General features: G+C 42.8%; 1 long non-coding RNA gene across 1 annotated transcript; it reads left to right on the top strand.

Annotated features, from left to right (window-relative positions):
• Window positions 1-298: 298 nt before the first annotated feature.
• Window positions 299-18,528, top strand: LOC130684612 (uncharacterized). Its single transcript, XR_008998959.1, has 4 exons — window positions 299-1,747; window positions 9,808-10,851; window positions 11,413-11,679; window positions 18,044-18,528. It is a non-coding gene; the product is annotated as an uncharacterized LOC130684612 (long non-coding RNA).
• Window positions 18,529-19,061: the final 533 nt, after the last annotated feature.

Genomic DNA, 19,061 nt, shown 5'->3' with positions numbered 1-19,061 from the left:
AGATCTTTAATTTAGTGAATGTACACATGTATTTGAAATCTCAATAGAAAAAATTAGTTTTAAAATGGGACAGATTTTCTTTTATAGCCCATTAACTAGGTCTGAAAATAATTCCCAAAGTGAGGGATGAATGAGAATATAAATTGAAATAAATACTTCATCTCCTACAGTGAATGCTTTGAATGAGAATACATGCTTGCATTTATCTATCTATATATATATATCACAGCTCAAAAAGGGTGAAAGGCATTTAAAAAATGTTTTTGTATTTATCTGTTTCAACTACAGAATGTTTCAATATTGCATAATATACAAGAGAAAAATACTTTCAGTTTACCAGAAGAGTCCCAGAAAATTGCTCTTCTGAAACTAGTATTTTCCTTTATTAACTTTAATAAGTGACTAGATTTAAATTTAGTGACCATAGAATGGTCAAAGGATTGGAATAGGCTCAACAGTCTAGTAATACACTAAGATTATTTTCATGTAATACCTCACGCTCATCCTAATAAGTGGCAGCACAGTGGGAGGTGAGTGGTATAGCTGGCCTTTAAGAGACTGAGTTTAAATTCTTCTTATCTTATGATTTTGGAAGAGTTACTTGAATCTCTGTTCTTTCATGTCAGCTTTTCTACAAGGATTAGACACAAAAAGGTATACAGTAGGAAGTCTACAGCTGGGAGTCATCTTTATCTCCAATTAAATTGTGCCAAAAATAATTGATATGTCTGAGAACTCTTGGGTCCTGTCTCTATCGTGAAAGGCTGGCACACACGCATACCTGATATATGTCTGGGACCTGGGTGCCCTAGAGAAACAGCCAGAGGAGTTGGTTTATTCTAATCCAGAATTCCCCAGTCCCATCCTGCAGTCGACAGTGGTCTCCCTGAAAGAAGACCTTGACCTTCACACATGAGATGTGTTCTGGCTATTCATGCTCTGTCATCAAACAGGTACTATTCAGCAGCCAAAACTCGCAGAAAAGAAAAGGTATGTATAAGGGAGATGGCAATAGACTGGGAGGGTGTATCAATCAATTCTCTCCATCCCATGATTTGGGCTGATGGGACATAGCCTCCCAAACAAGGAGCCCAAACATTAGTCAACTTCTAGCTTTTGACATTTCTCATGCTACTAGGAAAGAAGAATTCCTTAACCTTCAGCAAATGCCCCTCATAGGCAAGTATCTTTGTCTTTAGGGCACACCCAGAACAAATTCTGACACGTTTTACCAACCAAGCCCTGGCCTTTAACTATTAGGAAAAGAGCAGGCCTGGGATGAGGGTCACTAGCATTTACCTTGTTCCCTGTGCCAGTCATAGAACCTCGGCCCTTCCTACAATAGACCTCTGTTCTCCAAAGTCCCCATTCATTCAATATGAAATTATTGAGTACTTTCCACATTATAATACTCTTATTTATTGATTGCTCAGTATGAATTCGGGCATAGTACTAAGCACTATTATAAACATACTATCTTAGGTTCCCAACAATTGTGTGACTTATTTATGTTTTCCATTTCATATCTAAAGGAACTAAGGCCCAGAGGAATTAAACAACTTACCCCAAATTCAACTTGACGTATGGTTTGCTCACCACTATTCTAAGCCTAAACAGAAAAAATGAGGACACATTTGTCCTCCAAGAGCCTAGAGTCCAATAGGGGAGACACACTTGTATACAACTGACATCAAAATTAGTTGGCAAATGCTGTCAAGGATGTCCATACAAACTGCTTTTTTTTTTTGTATATAATAATTTTTTATTGAAGGGTAGTTGACACACAGTATTACATTAGTTTCAGGTGTACAACACAGTGATTTAACAATTATATACATGATAATTCTAGGTACCAGCTATCACCATACCAAGCTGTTACGATATTTTGACTATATTCCTTATGCTATAAATTACATCCCGGTTACTTATTTATTCCACAGTTGGAAGTGTGCACTTTCTTTTTTTTGTGAGGGCATCTCTCATGCTTATTGATCAAATGGTTGTTAACAACAATAAAATTCTGTATAGGGGAGTCAATGCTCAATGCACAATCATTAATCCACCCCAAGCCTAATTCTCATCAGTCTCCAATCTTCTGAAGCATAACAAACAAGTTCTTACATGGAGAACAAATTCTTACATAGTGAATAAGTTACATGGTGAACGGTACAAGGGCAGTCATCACAGAAACTTTCGGTTTTGTTCATGCATTATGAACTATAAACAGTTCAAATATGAATACTCACTTGATTTTTATACTTGATTTATATGTGGATACCACATTCCTCTCTTTATTATTATTATTTTTAATAAAATGCTGAAGTGGTAGGTAGATACAAGATAAAGGTAGAAAACATAGTTTAGTGTTGTAAGAGAGCAAATGTAGATGATCAGGTGTGTGCCTGTAGACTATGTGTTAATCCAAGCTAGACAAGGGCAATAAAACATCCACAGATGCAGAAGATTTCTCTCAGAACAGGGGGGGTGACGTTCTAAGCCTCACCTCTGTTGATCCCCAATTTCTCACCTGATGAGCCCCCTGCGACTGTGCCTGTCTTAGGTTGTTCCTCCCTTGAGGAATCTTACCCATCTCTGGCTAACCAGTCATCTTCCGGGGCCATACAGGGAAATGTAAAGTTGGTAAGTGAGAGAGAAGCCTTATTGTTTGAAAAGGTTAGCTTTTTACTTCTTTGCATATTTATGCCCTGTGGCTTCTATGCCCAGCATTTGTCTTGAGGTATCTTTACCACTTGGAGGAATTTTGATACTCGGTAAATTCGATATGAGGCACAAATTCTATTTAAGGGTTGTAATTAGGAAGGAAGAAGAAAAGCTATAAAAGTAGCAGGCAGAAGAAAACATGGGAAGATTGATTATTTCTTTGACATATCTTCTTGTAGAGTAACTTCAGCATGGATAGGTTTTAAACTACTAATTAAATTGCACACACACATTAACATAATAGGAGTATAGTTACATAACCAAAGCATACCTGTAATTACCAGCCATCTCCAGTGAAACCAAGAAAACCAGTTAGGCACCTTAGGCATTTGTGAAAACTTATCTATGATATGGTGGATATTGTCCAACTGAACTTGATCAGTCTGAGAGAAATCAGACAAATTAAAACAACCCATTTCTGGGGACTGTTCACATTCCATATGTTCTTTTAACAGTAAATAGTCTGTAGTTGTAAGATTGTGGAGCGCTACAATTTGCACTTCTCCAAATTCTTGGTTGAGTTCCAACAGTATAGATCCAGTCAAATTTGTTGTTTTACTGTATGCACAGGCCAGCTTAGATTCCCACAGACTTCATTCCCATGGCAAGTCCAGGAACTGGTGGGATGAGTGCATCTACACCTGTAACAGTGCGTGGATCTTTGTTGGGGTTTTCTGATGATCATCTTCTGGCATGAGTCTTCCAGAGAGTGCTGATGTTGGAAGTTCTTTTTCATATCGTATCTTAGTTCATTTTCAGGGTAGCCAAATTAGGCTTTGATCCTCTGTATAAACACAAACAGATCCTTTGCCTACACTTTTATATGCCCTTTATACCCTTGTGTAGAACTCATTGGAGGTCACCACACAGGAACTGCCTTTTTTTTTTTTTTGGTATCATTAATCTACACTTACATGACGAATATTATGTTTACTAGGCTCTCCCCTATACCAGGTGCCCCCTATAAACCCCTTTACAGTCACTGTCCATCAGCATAGCAAAATGTTGTAGAATCACTACTTGCCTTTTCTGTGTTGTACAGCCTTCCCCTTTCTCCTGGCCCCCATGCATGCTAATCTTAATACCCCTCTTTTTCTGCACCCCCTTATCCCTCCCTACCCACCCATCCTCCCCAGTCCCTTTCCCTTTGGTACCTGTTAGTCCATTCTTGAGTTCTGTAATTCTGCTGCTGTTTTGTTCCTTCAGTTTTTCCTTTGTTCTTATATTCCACAGATGAGTGAAATCATTTGGTATTTCTCTTTCTCCGCTTGGCTTGTTTCACTGAGCATAATACTCTCCAGCTCCATCCATGTTGCTGCAAATGGTAGGATTTGCCCTTTTCTTATGGCTGAGTAGTATTCCATTGTGTATATGTACCACACCTTCTTTATCCATTCATCTATCGATGGACATTTAGCTTGCTTCCAATTCTTGGCTATTGTAAATAGTGCTGTGATAAACATAGGGGGTGCATCTGTCATTCTCAAACTTGATTGCTGCATTCTTAGGGTAAATTTCTAGGAGTGCAATTCCTGGGTCAAATGGTAAGTCTGTTTTGAGCATTTTGATGTACCTCCATACTGCTTTCCACAATGGTTGAACTAACTTACATTCCCACCAGCAGTGTAGGAGGGTTCCCCTTTCTCCACAGCCTCGCCAACATTTGTTGTTGTTTGTCTTTTGGATGGCAGCCATCCTTACTGGTGTGAGGTGATACCTCATTGTAGTTTTAATTTGCATTTCTCTGATAATTAGCGATGTGGACCATCTTTTCATGTATGTGTTGGCCATCTGTATTTCTTTTTTGGAGAACTGTCTGTTCAGTTCCTCTGCCCATTTTTTAATTGGGTTATTTGTTTTTTGTTTGTTGAGGCGTGTGAGCTCTTTATATATTCTGGACGTCAAGCCTTTATCGGATGTGTCATTTTCAAATATATTCTCCCATACTGTAGGGTTCCTTTTTGTTCTATTGATGGTGTCTTTTGCTGTACAGAAGCTTTTCAGCTTAATATAGTCCCACTTGTTCATTTTGCTGTTGTTTTCTTTGCCCGGGGAGATATGTTCAAGAAGAGGTCACTCATGTTTATGTCTAAGAGTTTAATGGTTTCATGACTTACATTCAGGTCTTTGATCCATTTTGAGTTTACTTTTGTATATGGGATTAGACAATGGTCCAGTTTCATTCTCCTACATGTAGCTGTCCAGTTTTGCCAGCTCTATCTGTTGAAGAGACTGGCATTTCGCCATTGTATGTCCATGGCTCCTTTATCAAATATTAATTGACCATATATGTCTGGGTTAATGTCTGGATTCTCTAGTCTGTTCCATTGGTCTGTGGCTCTGTTCTTGTGCCAGTACGAAATTGTCTTGATTACTATGGCTTTACAGTAGAGCTTGAAGTTGGGGAGTGAGATCTCCCCTACTTTATTCTTCTTTCTCAGGATTGCTTTGGCTATTTGGGGGTCTTTGGTGTTTCCACATGAATTTTTGAATTATTTGTTCCAGTTCATTGAAGAATGTTGCTGGTAGTTTCATAGGGATTGCATCAAATCTGTATATTGCTTTGGGCAGGAGGGCCATTTTGACGATATTAATTCTTCCTATCCATGAGCATGGGATGCGTTTCCATCTGTTAGTGTCCCCTTTAATTTCTCTTAAGAGTGACTTGTAGTTTTCAGAGTATAAGTCTTTCACTTCCTTGGTTAGGTTTATTTCTAGGTATTTTTTTTTTTTGATGCAATTGTGAATGGAGTTGTTTTCCTGATTTCTCTTTCTGTTGGTTCATTGTTAGTGTATAGGAAAGCCACAGATTTCTGTGTGTTGATTTTGTATCCTGCAACTTTGCTGTATTCCGATATCAGTTCTAGTAGTTTTGGGGTGGAGTCTTTAGGGTTTTTTATGTACAGTATCATGTCATCTGCAAATAGTGACAGTTTAACTTCTTCTTTACCAATCTGGATTCCTTGTATTTTTTTTGTTTTGTCTGATTGCCATGGCTAGTACCTCCAGTACTATGTTAAATAACAGTGGAGAGAGTGGGCATCCCTGTCTAGTTCCCAATCTCATAGGAAATGCTTTCAGCTTCTCGCTGTTCAATATAATGTTGGCTGTGGGTTTATCATAGATGGCCTTTATTATGTTGAGGTACTTGCCCTCTATTCCCATTTTGCTGAGAGTTTTTATCATGAATGGATGTTGAACTTTGTCAAATGCTTTTTCAGCATCTATGGAGATGATCATGTGGCTTTTGTCTTTCTTTTTGTTGATGTGGTGGATGATGTTGATGGACTTTCGAATGTTGTACCATCCTTGCATCCCTGGGATGAATCCCACTTGGTCACGGTGTACGATCCTTTTGATGTATTTTTGAATTCAGTTTGCTCATATTTTGTTGAGTGTTTTTGCATCTACGTTCATCAGGGATATTGGTCTGTAGTTTTCTTTTTTGGTGGTGTCTTTGCCTGGTTTTGGTATTAGGGTGCTGTTAGCTTCAGAGAATGAATTTGGGAGTATCCCCTCCTCCTCTATTTTTTGGAAAACTTTAAGGAGAATGGGTATTAGGTCTTCCCTGTGTGTCTGATAAAATTCCAAGGTAAATCCATCTGGCCCGGGGGGGTTTGTTCTTTGGTAGTTTTTTGATTACCGCTTCAATTTCATTGCTGGTAATTGGTCTGTTTAGATTTTCTGTTTCTTTCTGGGTCAGTCTTGGAAAGTTGTATTTTTCTAGGAAGTTGTCCATTTCTCCTAGTTTTTCCAGCTTGTTAGCATATAGGTTTTCATAGTACTCTCTAATAATTATTTGTATTTCTGTGGGTTCCGTCGTGATTTTTCCTTTCTCGTTTCTGATACTGTTGATTTGTGTTGACTCTCTTTTCCTCTTAATAAGTCTGGCTAGAGGCTTATCTATTTTGTTTATTTTCTCGAAGAACCAGCTCTTGGTTTCATTGATTTTTTCTATTGTTTTGTTCTTCTCAATTTTATTTTTCTCTTCTCTGATCTTTATTATGTCCCTCCTTCTGCTGACCTTAGGCCTCATTTGTTCTTCTTTTTCCAATTTTGATAATTGTGACATTAGATCATTCATTTGGGATTGTTCTCCCTTTTTTAAATATGCTTGGATTGCTATATACTTTCCTCTTAAGACTGCTTTTGCTGCGTCCCACAGAAGTTGGGGCTTAGTGTTGTTGTTGTCATTTGTTTCCATATATTGCTGGATCTCCATTTTGATTTGGTCATTGATCCATTGATTATTTAGGAGCGTGTTGTTAAGCCTCCATGTGTTTCTGAGCCTCTTTGCTTTCTTTGTACAGTTTCTTTCTAGTTTTATGCCTTTGTGGTCTGAAAAGTTGGTTGGTAGGATTTCAATCTTTTGGAATTTTCTGAGGCTCTTTTTGTGGCCTAGTATGTGGTCTATTCTGGAGAATGTTCCATGTGCACTTGAGAAGAATGTGTATCCTGTTGCTTTTGGATGTAGAGTTCTGTAGATGTCTATTAGGTCCATCTGCTCTACTGTGTTGTTCAGTGCTCCCGTGTCCTTACTTATTTTCTGCCCAGTGGATCTATCCTTTGGGGTGAGTGGTGTGTTGAAGTCTCCTAGAATGAATGCATTGCAGTCTATTTCCCCCTTTAGTTCTGTTAGTATTTGTTTCACATATGCTGGTGCTCCTGTGTTGGGTGCATATATATTTAGAATGGTTATATCCTCTTGTTGGACTGAGCCCTTTATCATTATATAGTGTCCTTCTTTATCTCTTGTTACTTTCTTTGTTTTGAAGTCTATTTTGTCTGATATTAGTACTGTAACCCCTGCTTTCTTCTCGCTGTTGTTTGCCTGAAATATGTTTTTCCATCCCTTGACTTTTAGTCTGTACACATCTTTGGGTTTGAGGTGAGTTTCTTGTAAGCAGCATATAGATGGGTCTTGTTTTTTTATCCATTCTATTACTCTGTGTCTTTTGATTGGTGCATTCAGTCCATTAACATTTAGGGTGACTATTGAAAGATATGTACTTATTACCATTGCAGGCTTTATATTCGTGGTTACCAAAGGTTCAAGGTTAGCCTCTTTAGTATCTTACTGCCTAACTTAGCTCGCTTATTGAGCTGTTATGTACCCTGTCTGGAGATTCTTTTCTTCTCTCCCTTCTTATTCCTCCTCCTCCATTCTTCCTATGTTGGGTGTTTTTTTCTGTGCTCTTTCTAGGAGTGCTCCCATCTAGAGCAGTCCCTGTAAGATGTCCTGTAGAGGTGGTTTGTGGTAAGCAAATTCCCTCAGCTTTTGTTTGTCTGGGAATTGTTTAATCCCACCATCATATTTAAATGATAGTCATGCTGGATACAGTATCCTTGGTTCAAGGCCCTTCTGTTTCATTATATTAAATATATCCTGCCATTCTCTTCTGGCCTGTAGGGTTTCTGTTGAGAAATCTGATGTTAGCCTGATGGGTTTTCCTTTATAGGTGACCTTTTTATTTCTAGCTCCCTTTAAAACTCTTTCCTTGTCCTTGATCTTTGCCATTTTAATTATTATGTGTCTTGGTGTTGTCCTCCTTGGATCCTTTCTGTTGGGGGTTCTGTGTATTTCTGTGGTCTGTTCGATTATTTCCTCCCCCAGTTTGGGGAAGTTTTCAGCATTTATTTCTTCCAAAATACTTTCCATCCCTTTTCCTCTCTCTTCTTCTTCTGGTACCCCTATAATACAGATATTGTTCCTTTTGGATTGGTCACACAGTTCTCTTAACATTGTTTCATTCCTGGAGATCCTTTTGTCTCTCTCTATGTCAGCTTCTATGCGTTCCTGTTCTCTGGTTTCAATTCCATCAATGGCCTCTTGCATCCTATCTATTCTGCTTATAAACCCTTCCAGAGTTTGTTTCATTTCTGCAATCTCCTTCCTGCATATGTGATCTCCCTCCGGACTTCATCCCATATCTCTTGCGTATTTCTCTGCATCTCTGTCAGCATGTTTATGATTTTTATTTTGAATTCTTTGTCAGGAAGACTGGTTAGGTCTGTCTCCTTCTCTGGTGTTGTCTCTGTGATCTTTGTCTGCCTGTAGTTTTGCCTTTTCATGGTGATAGGAATAGTTTGCAGAGCTGGAACGATTGACGGCTGGAAGAACTTCCCTTCTTGTTGGTTTGTGGCCCTCCTCTCCTGGGAGGACAGCGACCTCTAGTGGCTTGTGCTGCGCAGCTGTGGGCTTACAGGGCTTCTGCTTCCTGCCCGGCTGCTATGGGGTTAATCTCCGCTGTTGCTGTGGGCGTGGCCTGGCTCGGGCAGCTGCTCCAAAGTGGTGGAGTCGCGTTGGAGCAGGAGCAGCTGGGAGGCTATTTATCTCCGTAAGGGGCCTCCGTGCTCCCTGCAGCCCAGGGGTTAGGGTGCCCAGAGATCCCTGGATTCCCTACCTCTGGATTAAGTGTCCTGCCCTGCCCCTTTAAGAGTTCCAAAAAGCACCTGCCAAAACAAAACAAGACAAAACAAAAAATTTTAATAATTAAAAAAAAAATTGGCCACTTGTTTTTCTTTATTCTCCGGCGCCAGCCTCAGGCATCTGTTCACTGTTCTTGCTGCCCTGTTTCCCTAGTATTGGGTTCCCTATCCCTTTAAGACTTCCAAATAGCGCTCACCAAAACAAAACAGCAAAAAAAAATGGCCGCTCGCTTTTCTTATGTCCTCTGGCACCAGGCCTCAGGCACCTGCTCACCAGTCTTGCTGCCCTGTTACCCTAGTATCCAGGGCCCTGCACACGCACTGTGTCTGCGCTCTGGTATGGATGGCTGGGGCTGGGTGTTCGGCAGCCCTGTGCTCCGTCTCCCTCCCGCTCTGCCTGCTCTTCTCCCGCCGGGAGCTGGGGGGAGGGGCGCTCGGCTCCCGCGGGGCCGGGGCTTGTATCTTACCCCCTTCACGAGGTGCTGGGTTCTCTCAGGTGCGGATGTGGTCTGGATGTTGTCCTGTGTCCTCTGGTCTTTATTCTAGGAAGAGTTGTCTTTGTTATATTTTCATAGATATATGTGGTTTTGGGAGGAGATTTCCGCTGCTCTACTCACGCCGCCATCTTGGCTCCACCAAACTGCTTTTTTAAAAAAGTATTATGAGTCTCTTATGTCAGCTACTGACACTTGATAATATAGCATTGTATTCATACACTGCATAATGCACAGACATTGTAAACAGATCTATAGTAATTTGGCATGAGAATATATCTGGGCCTTGACAGCAACTGGAACTTTAAGCCTTTTGTTATGAGAATGTGTGTATGTATATTACAAAAGAATGCCTGGTCAGGCCTGATAGAATAATGTCCCAGGTGAAAGGTAACCTGCAGGACACAAACAGTAATTGCCTCGGTCTAAAATGAATGATGACTAGAAATGCTCTTCTCTAGCAGGTAAGAAATCTATAAGGTGGCCCACAGAGCAAGGAGAACAGAGCCTTCAGTGGACCCAGAGGCCCAAGCTTCCTGGGTCAGGGGACTTCACAAGTTTCATGTTCTGAAGTCCTAACAGGCTTTCTTACTGTCCTGGCTTTGATGGGTTCCTAGCAAGGAAGGCTCACTCTGAGATGTGATTATGGTCACAGGACAAAAAAATAGCCTTGGGCTTCCATTCTAACTTGGCATGCAGTCTTTGTCACTGAGATAAATGCATATTTCTTCCACCCCCACCTCTACACTGAAGGAGGATTACTCATTCATGGAACAATAAATAAAAGGAGCCTACAGCCATAGGGGGAGAAAAGGCAAAGGCAAGAAATTAGCAAGTTGACCATGAGTGGACAAGAACATAAAATCGGAGGGTCACTTTTAAAGCTCAGTCCCTTGCCACTTCCCCTATCAATGCCCCTGATTTTCAGTCTTCTGGCCACAGTTAGAATCAGTCACTCACACCTCTGTTCCCTCAGAGCACTCTTTACTTCTATTACAACATTTCTTCTACTTCATCTTGTAATATAGCCTCTCTCATTGGACTAAGAGCTCCACAAGGGTAGTAAATGGGTGATGTAAATCTTAATAATCTCAGTTTCCCATGTATAGGAGACAGCAATGTGTAGCAGAAGACAACATCAAAGTTACACCTGCCTTGAGAGGACATCCTTGACAACGGAGGGATGGAAGAGCCCAGGATGGAAAAGGTGAGGCTGAGAATGATCCACACCATTTTGTGGATCTCTTGATGGTGAACAGGGTCAAAACCACCAACTGCAAGTATGCAGATGCAGTGTTGGCCTTGGGGCAGGGGAAGTAACCAACCTTGGCCACCAGCAACATCGAATTCACATGCAAGTCCTCCCTAGTCTACCTTCAAAATATGTTCTTAATTCAGCCACTGTTCACCACCAAAGTCCACTGAAAATCCTAACCTGGTCTTCTATGGCAGCCTCCTCCTTGGCCTGTCTGCCTTCACTGCCCCCCACCCCACAGACATCAATACAGCTGACAGAGCCTTTTAAAAACAATGTATCATGTCCCAGCTCAGTACCATCCAATGGATTCCCGTCACATGTGAAATCCAACGCCCCCACAGCCTTCCGTGGTTGTGCCCGCTTCTCCCAGATGCCACTCCCATCTTGTTTACTTCCACTGTTCCTCCCTCACCCAGCCAGTCAGCCTTCCTGCTATGCTGTGAGTTCATCTAGTATGTTTTTACCACTAGGTGTTTTTACTGTTTGTTTCCTCTGACACTTTCCTTCCAGAGAGCCATAGAGATCTCCCCAGGACCCAGACTGTTCCCAGGCAGCAGTGTCACTAAGGTGACCAAAGGAACTACATGCTGTTCAACAACTTATAAGACCTCAGAAGGCGTCTTCAAGGGTCCTTGGCACTTCTGAGTTCCAGAGTCAGCATGAATAGCCTTGGGAGAGGCATGAAGGGGTGTGGCACAGGAAAATCTCAAAGGCAGATATAGAAATAACCAGGAAGAAGAGGGCCTGTTTACAAATTGCTATACCTAATGGAAACTGGTGAGTATGCTTTGTGAATTAACTGATCATAACATTTGCCTCTGACCATTAAAAAGTCAGTTTTCAAGCCTGAAGAAGGCAGTGAGAGTCTCCACACTGAGGTTTCTAAATCCCCTTTCCTCTGCATCTCCATCCCATTATTATAACTTAGGTCTGGGAAAGGATGGCAAAGAGTGTTAAGTGAGGCCACCTTGTCCTGCTAAGCTTGCAGATTGATCATGGCTTGTTTCCCAGGGAGCCCTGATATGTTCTCAACAAAGTGTCCCTGGCAGGCGTTGTCAATAAATGTAAATTGAAACATAAGAAAAAAATCAATTTCCTATCTCTAAGAATTGTTGAGAAGGGAAAATAAGGTTTATGGGAACCTCTCACTCTTACCTTGCCATTGTGTTCAACCCAAACTCTAAAGAAGATAAATTATTCATTTTTTTCCTTCTTCTTCATCCACCATACTCCCCCTAACCCCCAACCTGCCCTGAGCTCCATCACCCAATGGCCATTTGCAAAATGTCTTCAATGGTACCAGCTGGCTAATTCAATGAGTCTATTTCTTTAGCATTCCGCTTGGAAGTATTAATGAAAATGTTCTATTTTGTGTTCTTTCCTTTTCTTAAAAGAAGTATGACACAGTAATTGCCTTATGATAGAAAGGTACTTTACAGTTCAGTATGACTGTTCACAAGCAAAGCTATTACCTCATTTTAAAGATGAAAAGACTTGGGTTGAGGGAGGTTAAATGACTTGCTACATGTCACACAGCTAAATGACAAAATAGGACAAAAAAGCCAAGCCTTCTGAATTTCAATTCAGAACACTTTCCACTCCACCAATGAGCTTACCTGAGCAACTAAGATAGCTTCATCCAAGAAAAAGTAATCTCATCATTGGCAGTTTCTCACTATAGAATGGTGTGCAGAAAAGCTGAGCAATTTTTTGCAAAAGACCACCTGTAGGTAAAATTGCAGTATTTCCAGATCTCTTGCCTGGCCTTAGTGCATCTCCATATCAATAGGTATTTCCAAGGGGTAGAGAAGAGTAATCCATCTCCATAGTAATAAGTAATTACAAGGGCCAGCAGGGCATATCAGGACAGGAGAGGTTGGGTGGGGTCCCTTCTTCTGCATCCGGGTTGTGAGAGACACAGGAAAGCAGAAGTAGATGACTGCTGTATGCAATAAATGGGTTTTTCCAACTTTACTTCTCCCTTAGACTGATTTCAATTTCAAAAGTATTTTACCCCAGGATTTTCCCCTGGAGTTAAATCCGGCATAGTTGGCAGGATCCCTGAACCTAAAATCTGTCTACATGGGTGTGACCCTTGGGTGGGCTGCCCCTGGAGATGGTGGGGCGATGCCTGGAACACTCCTTGTGGATGGTGAAGAGGCCCCAGTGGCTGCAGCAATAGAGGGTGCAGCTTCACCCGGGAGCCCCCTATCTGTGGGGCTTCCAACTGGGGAGCCTCTAGTGGGGAATTGGTCTAGAGTAAAGTACCTCCTAGAGGGTTGGGGCCTTCCCCAGAATTGGGGAAGGGTAAAGACACTGGAAGCTGTGAAATTAGCCCTTCATGAGGTAGAAGACTGCTTAGAGGCCCTGAGTGGCTGTGTAGCACCTGGGATTGTGGGATGCCTTTTTCTCAAGATAGTAGAAAGAGTTATCAAGGAGAGAGACAGGGTTATTGAAGAGAGAGAGGGACTTTGGCAGGAGAGACACACACTTCAGCATCACTTGGAGGAGCTGGGTGAAGACCTATGGGATGCTTTTAAGAAAAAGAGGCAGTTATTGAGAAGACAGGTGGTGCTCCTAGAAGATATGTTAGCAGCAAGGGAGGAGGCAGCAGGAGAATCCACACTGCAGGAGGCCCTGGGGGAGGAGGAGGAAAGAGGGGTTGCCTTCGGGCCTGGAGATGGTAGAGGAGATGTTGAGAGAGGATGAGGGAGTGGGGCTGAGGGCCCATCTGTTGCTGAGGCCACTGCCTGAGGCACCATCCTCTCCTGTATTAAAGACCCACCCAGTTGTAATTAATAAAATATAAATGCAACAACTGTGGGCTCCTCAAGGGGATAAGCTGCCCCATCCCCAGGTTGTGGAGCACTCCATGCTCCTCCCTTATACCCAGGATGAGCTGGTGGACATCCATGGGAAGTCCAGTTGTGGAAAAAGCCATTGGAATGTCTACCTACATGGTTTTTGCGCCTCTGGGATATGGGGGTGGAAAACATTATTATGTCAGGTTCTGAAATGGGTAGACTGGCTTCCATGATGACTCACCCTTCTCTCTGGCAGCGGTTGCAAAGTGCCCATCACACCTCAGGGAATTGGGCCGCTTCTGAATTGGCTGACAGCAGCTATCAGGGCAGTCTGGCCTAACCAGGGTGATATACCATACTTACCTACTGACTGGAAAACATATCTAGAGCTCCAGCAGGTGTGACGGGAGATAGACATGAAAAATATCTATAATATAGACCCCCAGGGCCCTGATGAGGAGTTGTTCACCATAGGAATGAGAAATCTGGTGCTCCATACAGCTCCCCCATCTCTCTTTGGGTCTCTAGTGACTGTTCTTGTCCCCCACATAGGGCAACCCATATGTGAGGCTACTTGTACTTTAGCAGATCTGGGGAAGGTTGAAACAATAAGAACACAGAAGGAAGTACAGGCTATGACTGAAAGAAGAGGTGCAAAGGGCCTTGTGAAGGTCTCCAGGACCCAGATGTGGGTTGATTTGATAAGGGCTCGGGTAGTGAAAGAAAAACTTGATGGACAGCCCAATAGTATCTTGTTAGAACCATGGCACCAGTTAAAGCCAGAGCAGCAGTTCCAGCCGCTGAGGTCTAGGACACGGAAGCCAGAGGCAAAGCCCCATGTCTGGTCTGTGTCCCTGCAAGACTTCCTGGGGGACAGTACTCTGCTCCCCCTGGGCCCTCACCCCCACATGATGATGATTGGGCATCACAGTTCAACTGATGGAGTTGTCAAGGTCCCCACTTTGGGGGACGTGATGGGGACCAGAGGCCACATATAAAATTAGGAATTCATTGGTCCCCTGTGAATACATAATGTGTCTTGGAGCTAGTGGACACAGGAGCTGAATGTTCTCTGATTTATGGCAACCCTGAGCATTTTCCTGGGACCCCTGCTGTGATATATAGCTATGGAGGTAAGGCAATTAGAGTGAAGAAAGCCCAAATCCCATTGGGGATAGGGCGTTTACCCCCAAAGGAGTATACTATGTACATTTCTCCCATCCCTGCATATATTTTGGGGGTAGTTATCCTGCAGGGCCTGTGGTTACAGACCACTGCAGGTGAGTTCAGACTGAGGGTATGTGTGGTAAAAGCAGTTCTGAGGGGACATGCTAAGCACCCCTCTGTATCTTTGCCTGTACCTTGGTGGGTGACAAATACTAAACAGTATAAATTGCCTGGGGGACACAAGGAAATGGGAGAAACTCCACAGGAGTTAGAAAAGGTGGGCATCATAAAGTCAATTTATAGTCCTTTTAATTCCCAAGTGTAGCCAGTGAAAAAGCCAGATGGCTCCTGGTGTATGACCATGGATTATAGGAAATTGAATAAAGTCACACCCCCTTAGCCTGCTGCTGTTCCCTCTATAGCAGCCATTCTGGACATCCCTCAGCCATGAGCTGGGAATGTATCATTATGTAGTAAACCTTGCTAATGCTTTCTTCTTTATTGAAATAGTACAGGAAAGTCAAGAACAATTTGCCTTCATATGGGAAGGCCAGCAGCAGACATTCACTGTCCTCCAAAGAGATACCTCCACAGTCCCACCATTTGTCATGGACTTGTAGCCCAGAACTTGGCCACATGGAAGAAATTGCAAATGGTGTGGCTGTATCTTTACACTAATTATATCATGCTCACATCTGATTCTCTTGCAGATTTAGAAGGGGCAGTTCCGAGACTGCTGCAACATCTACAGGAGAAAGAATGGGCTGTAAACAGCACCAAGGTTCAAAGACCTATTTTGTCTGTAAAGTTCTTAGGGGTTTTCTAGTTAGATAAAACTAAAGTTATCCCCAAAGCAGTCATAGACAAAGTCTGGGATTTCCCTATCCATACTACTATGGCAGTATTACCAGAGTTTTTGAGTCTTTTGAGATTCTGAAAAGTGTTTATCCCTCACTTGGGACAAATTCTGAAGCCCTTATACCAGTCGGTATGAAAGGGCATCATGTGAGACTAGGATGAAACATGTGCTGCTGCTTTTACTGCTGCTAAATAAGCAAGCAGTCAAAACCATAAAGGCCTTGCATGTAATGGACTCAACAATGCCCTGTGAGCTAGATGTTCATGTAATGGAAGATAGTTATGGCCTTTGGCAGCAGCTTGAAGAGACACGCCAACCTATTGGATTCTGGTCACAACTATGGAAAGGAGCAGAGGTCTGGTACACCTTGACAGAGAAGCAACTGGCTGCTGTGTACCGCACCTGGCTGGCTATGGAGCCCATCATCAGAATGGTTCTGCCCAAGATTATAACTACCTATATGACTGGGGGATAGGTGTGAGATGACCCAAAGGCATGGAGTGGTGTGGCACAGATGCCTACACTGGTCAAATGGGGTGTATATTTACAGCAGCATAGCACCCTCTCTAATAGCCCCTTAATTGGAAGACTCCATTGCTTACTGGGGCCAGTAATGTATACCAATGGAAAGCAGGAAGAACTTGCTTTTGAGCCATTTGTAGCCGAGAGTCCTTATCAGGAGGGAAATCCCTGATACCTGAAGATGCTTAGTATACAGATGGCTCCCATCATGAGCAGTCCCTGAAGTGGAGGGCTGTGGCTTTCCATCCTAAGACTGAGATAATATGGATGGAGGATGGAGAGGAGAAGAGCAGCCAATGGACTGATTTGTGGGCAGTATGGCTCGTGATCACCCAGGAGCCTTCTCCTATAGTTATCTGCACTGACAGCTAGTCCATCTATCGGGACTTGACCCTGTGGCTGTTGACATGGTATCATGCCAACTGGGTGGTTGGCCACTGACCCCTTTGGGGGCCAGAGTTGTGGCAAGACCTATGGGCCTCTGGTTAGACTAAGACAGTTACCATATTTCATGTGACTGGTCATTTGCCTTTGGCATCCCCAGGGAATGATGAAGCAGACACACTGGCCCAGGTGCACTGGCTAGAAGGAAAGCCTGTCTCTGATATTTCCCAACGGCTACATCAGCATTTGTTGCATGCAGGCAAAATACAATGTGGGCTGTTAGCCCATCAGTGGGGCTTGCTATTGACCTTTGAAGAAGTCAGCAGAACCCAGAAAGAGTGCCTTGTGTACTCTCAGAGGGACTTATACTGAGTCCCGCAGCAACATGGGACAATAGTAAAGGGGACTGATAGCCCTTGTCAGGTGGCAGCTAGACTGTACTGGGCCTCTGCCCATATCAGAAGGATATTAGTATTGCCATGACTTGTGTGGACACAGCTACTAGCCTGTTGGTTGCTTTTCCTGCACTTCATGCAGATCAGCAAACCACCAAGAGGGACCTAGAATGTCTCTTTGCAACCTATGGCCAGCCACAGGTGATTGAGAGCGATCAAGGCACCCACTTTACTGGACATGCATTACAAAAATGCGTGTAGCAATTAGGGATAAAGTAGAAGTTTCATGAACCATATAACCCTCCTGGGGCAGGCATAATAGAGAGGTACAATGGTTTGTTGAAATCTGGCTTAAAGTCAGACACCAATGGTCTATGGGCCTGGTCAGTTCACTTATGGACAGTGCTACGGTATTTGAATGAGAAGCCCTGAAAAGGATCCTTGCGCCCTGTGGGTATGCTAACACATTAACATTGCCGCCTCTCCTATACAACTGTATATGCAAACCAAAGAAGAGTTATTGAAGCCAGGATATGGCCAGCAGAGCAACATATTGCTGCCAGCCCCAACTGGGTTAAGACTCTGTTGAGTAGATGTGGCCCTGGACATTTTGACACAGGAGCAGTGATGGCTGGCCCTTCTGGCACCTTGGGGAAAATCCTGGAAGCTGGCCTCATGTGTGTTCCTGGAGTATAGCAGAGTGGCCCCCAAAGATCATGGTAGTGTACTCAAAGCGTCCTGGAGGTAAGAGCATCTTACAGGGAAGTTCTGTTTTCTCTTTATGGCCAGTGCATATACCTCCCATAGCCCTATATCTTGACCCATCTGTAACTCCCACAGGGAGGGGAGTAAAAGTCTGATATACTAGACCAGAATGAGATCCCATTCCTGCCACTGTCCTATCACAGGACCACTCTCTTGCATGCATCCTACCTGATGGACAAGATTTGCCTATGCTGGTGTCATTAAAACATGTATCTTATCACCCTTAAAGTTATTTTCTTCTACAGTCCCTGTGGCCTGGACCCACCCCCTGGCTGCAGCTGCCATGTGATGATTGCTCTGAACTTCCTACCTGTTCAGCTACTGACTGCCTGTGGAATGAGCAAGCTATGGACTTAATCTGCATAGGATTTTGAACCTAGCTGAATCCTCCAGTTTGAGGATTATCATGATTTTATTGCTGTTGCTATTGTATATTAGTCTGGTTACAGTGCTCCAGTTTTCTCACACAGGGGCCATTGTGGAAGATGAGGAACAAATAGACTATAAAGTGAGATCTCTGGATGGGCAGGCTGTGGGTAAAATTGTAATATTTCCAGAATCTCTCACCTGGCCTTAGTGTATCTCCATATCAATAGGTGTTTCCAAGGGATAGAGAGTAGTCCATCTCTGTATCAATAGGTAATTACAAGGTTGAGGGAGGGCATATCTGTACCTGAGAGGTTGGGTGGGGTCCCTTCTTTTGCAGCCGGGTCATGAGAGACACGGGAGATCGGAAGTGGATGACTGCTTGTAAGCAATAAACAGGTTTCTCCCACTTTATTTCTCTCTTTGAATGATTTTGGTTTCAAAGATATTTTGCTGCAGTATTTTTCCCGGATTTACACCCTGAGAACTGTATCTAAAATATTTCGCTCAGTAAGCTAGCTATTATTACTAATACTGTCATTACTGCTAGATAAAAGTCATATAATAAGGACTCTTCTCCATTTCATGCCTTATCTCTCTGTCTGACCTTGGGCAAATCAGCCAACTTCACCAAGCTCCAGGTTCCTCTTCTGCAGACAAAGACAATAGTAGTACCCTACTTATTTCACAAAGTCCTTAAGAGGATCAAATTGGATAAACGAGTAGAGAGTATTTTGCAAACAGTCTTTGACCATAGGCTTTTCATATTCTGGACAGGTATCATATTAAAATGTGAGTTAAGCAACTGAAGATTTTCAGAAGTGAAATGCTGGAATCCTCTTTAGTCCAGCTGGATGAAATGTAAATGTGTTTATGTAAGAACAGGGGGCAGGTGTT

The sequence above is a fragment of the Manis pentadactyla genome, chromosome 8 (assembly GCF_030020395.1).
Source record: "Manis pentadactyla isolate mManPen7 chromosome 8, mManPen7.hap1, whole genome shotgun sequence".
In the NCBI taxonomy this organism is placed as follows: domain Eukaryota; kingdom Metazoa; phylum Chordata; class Mammalia; order Pholidota; family Manidae; genus Manis; species Manis pentadactyla.
The sequence above is the reverse complement of the archived record's forward strand: the minus strand, read 5'-3'. Positions and strand labels throughout refer to the sequence as shown.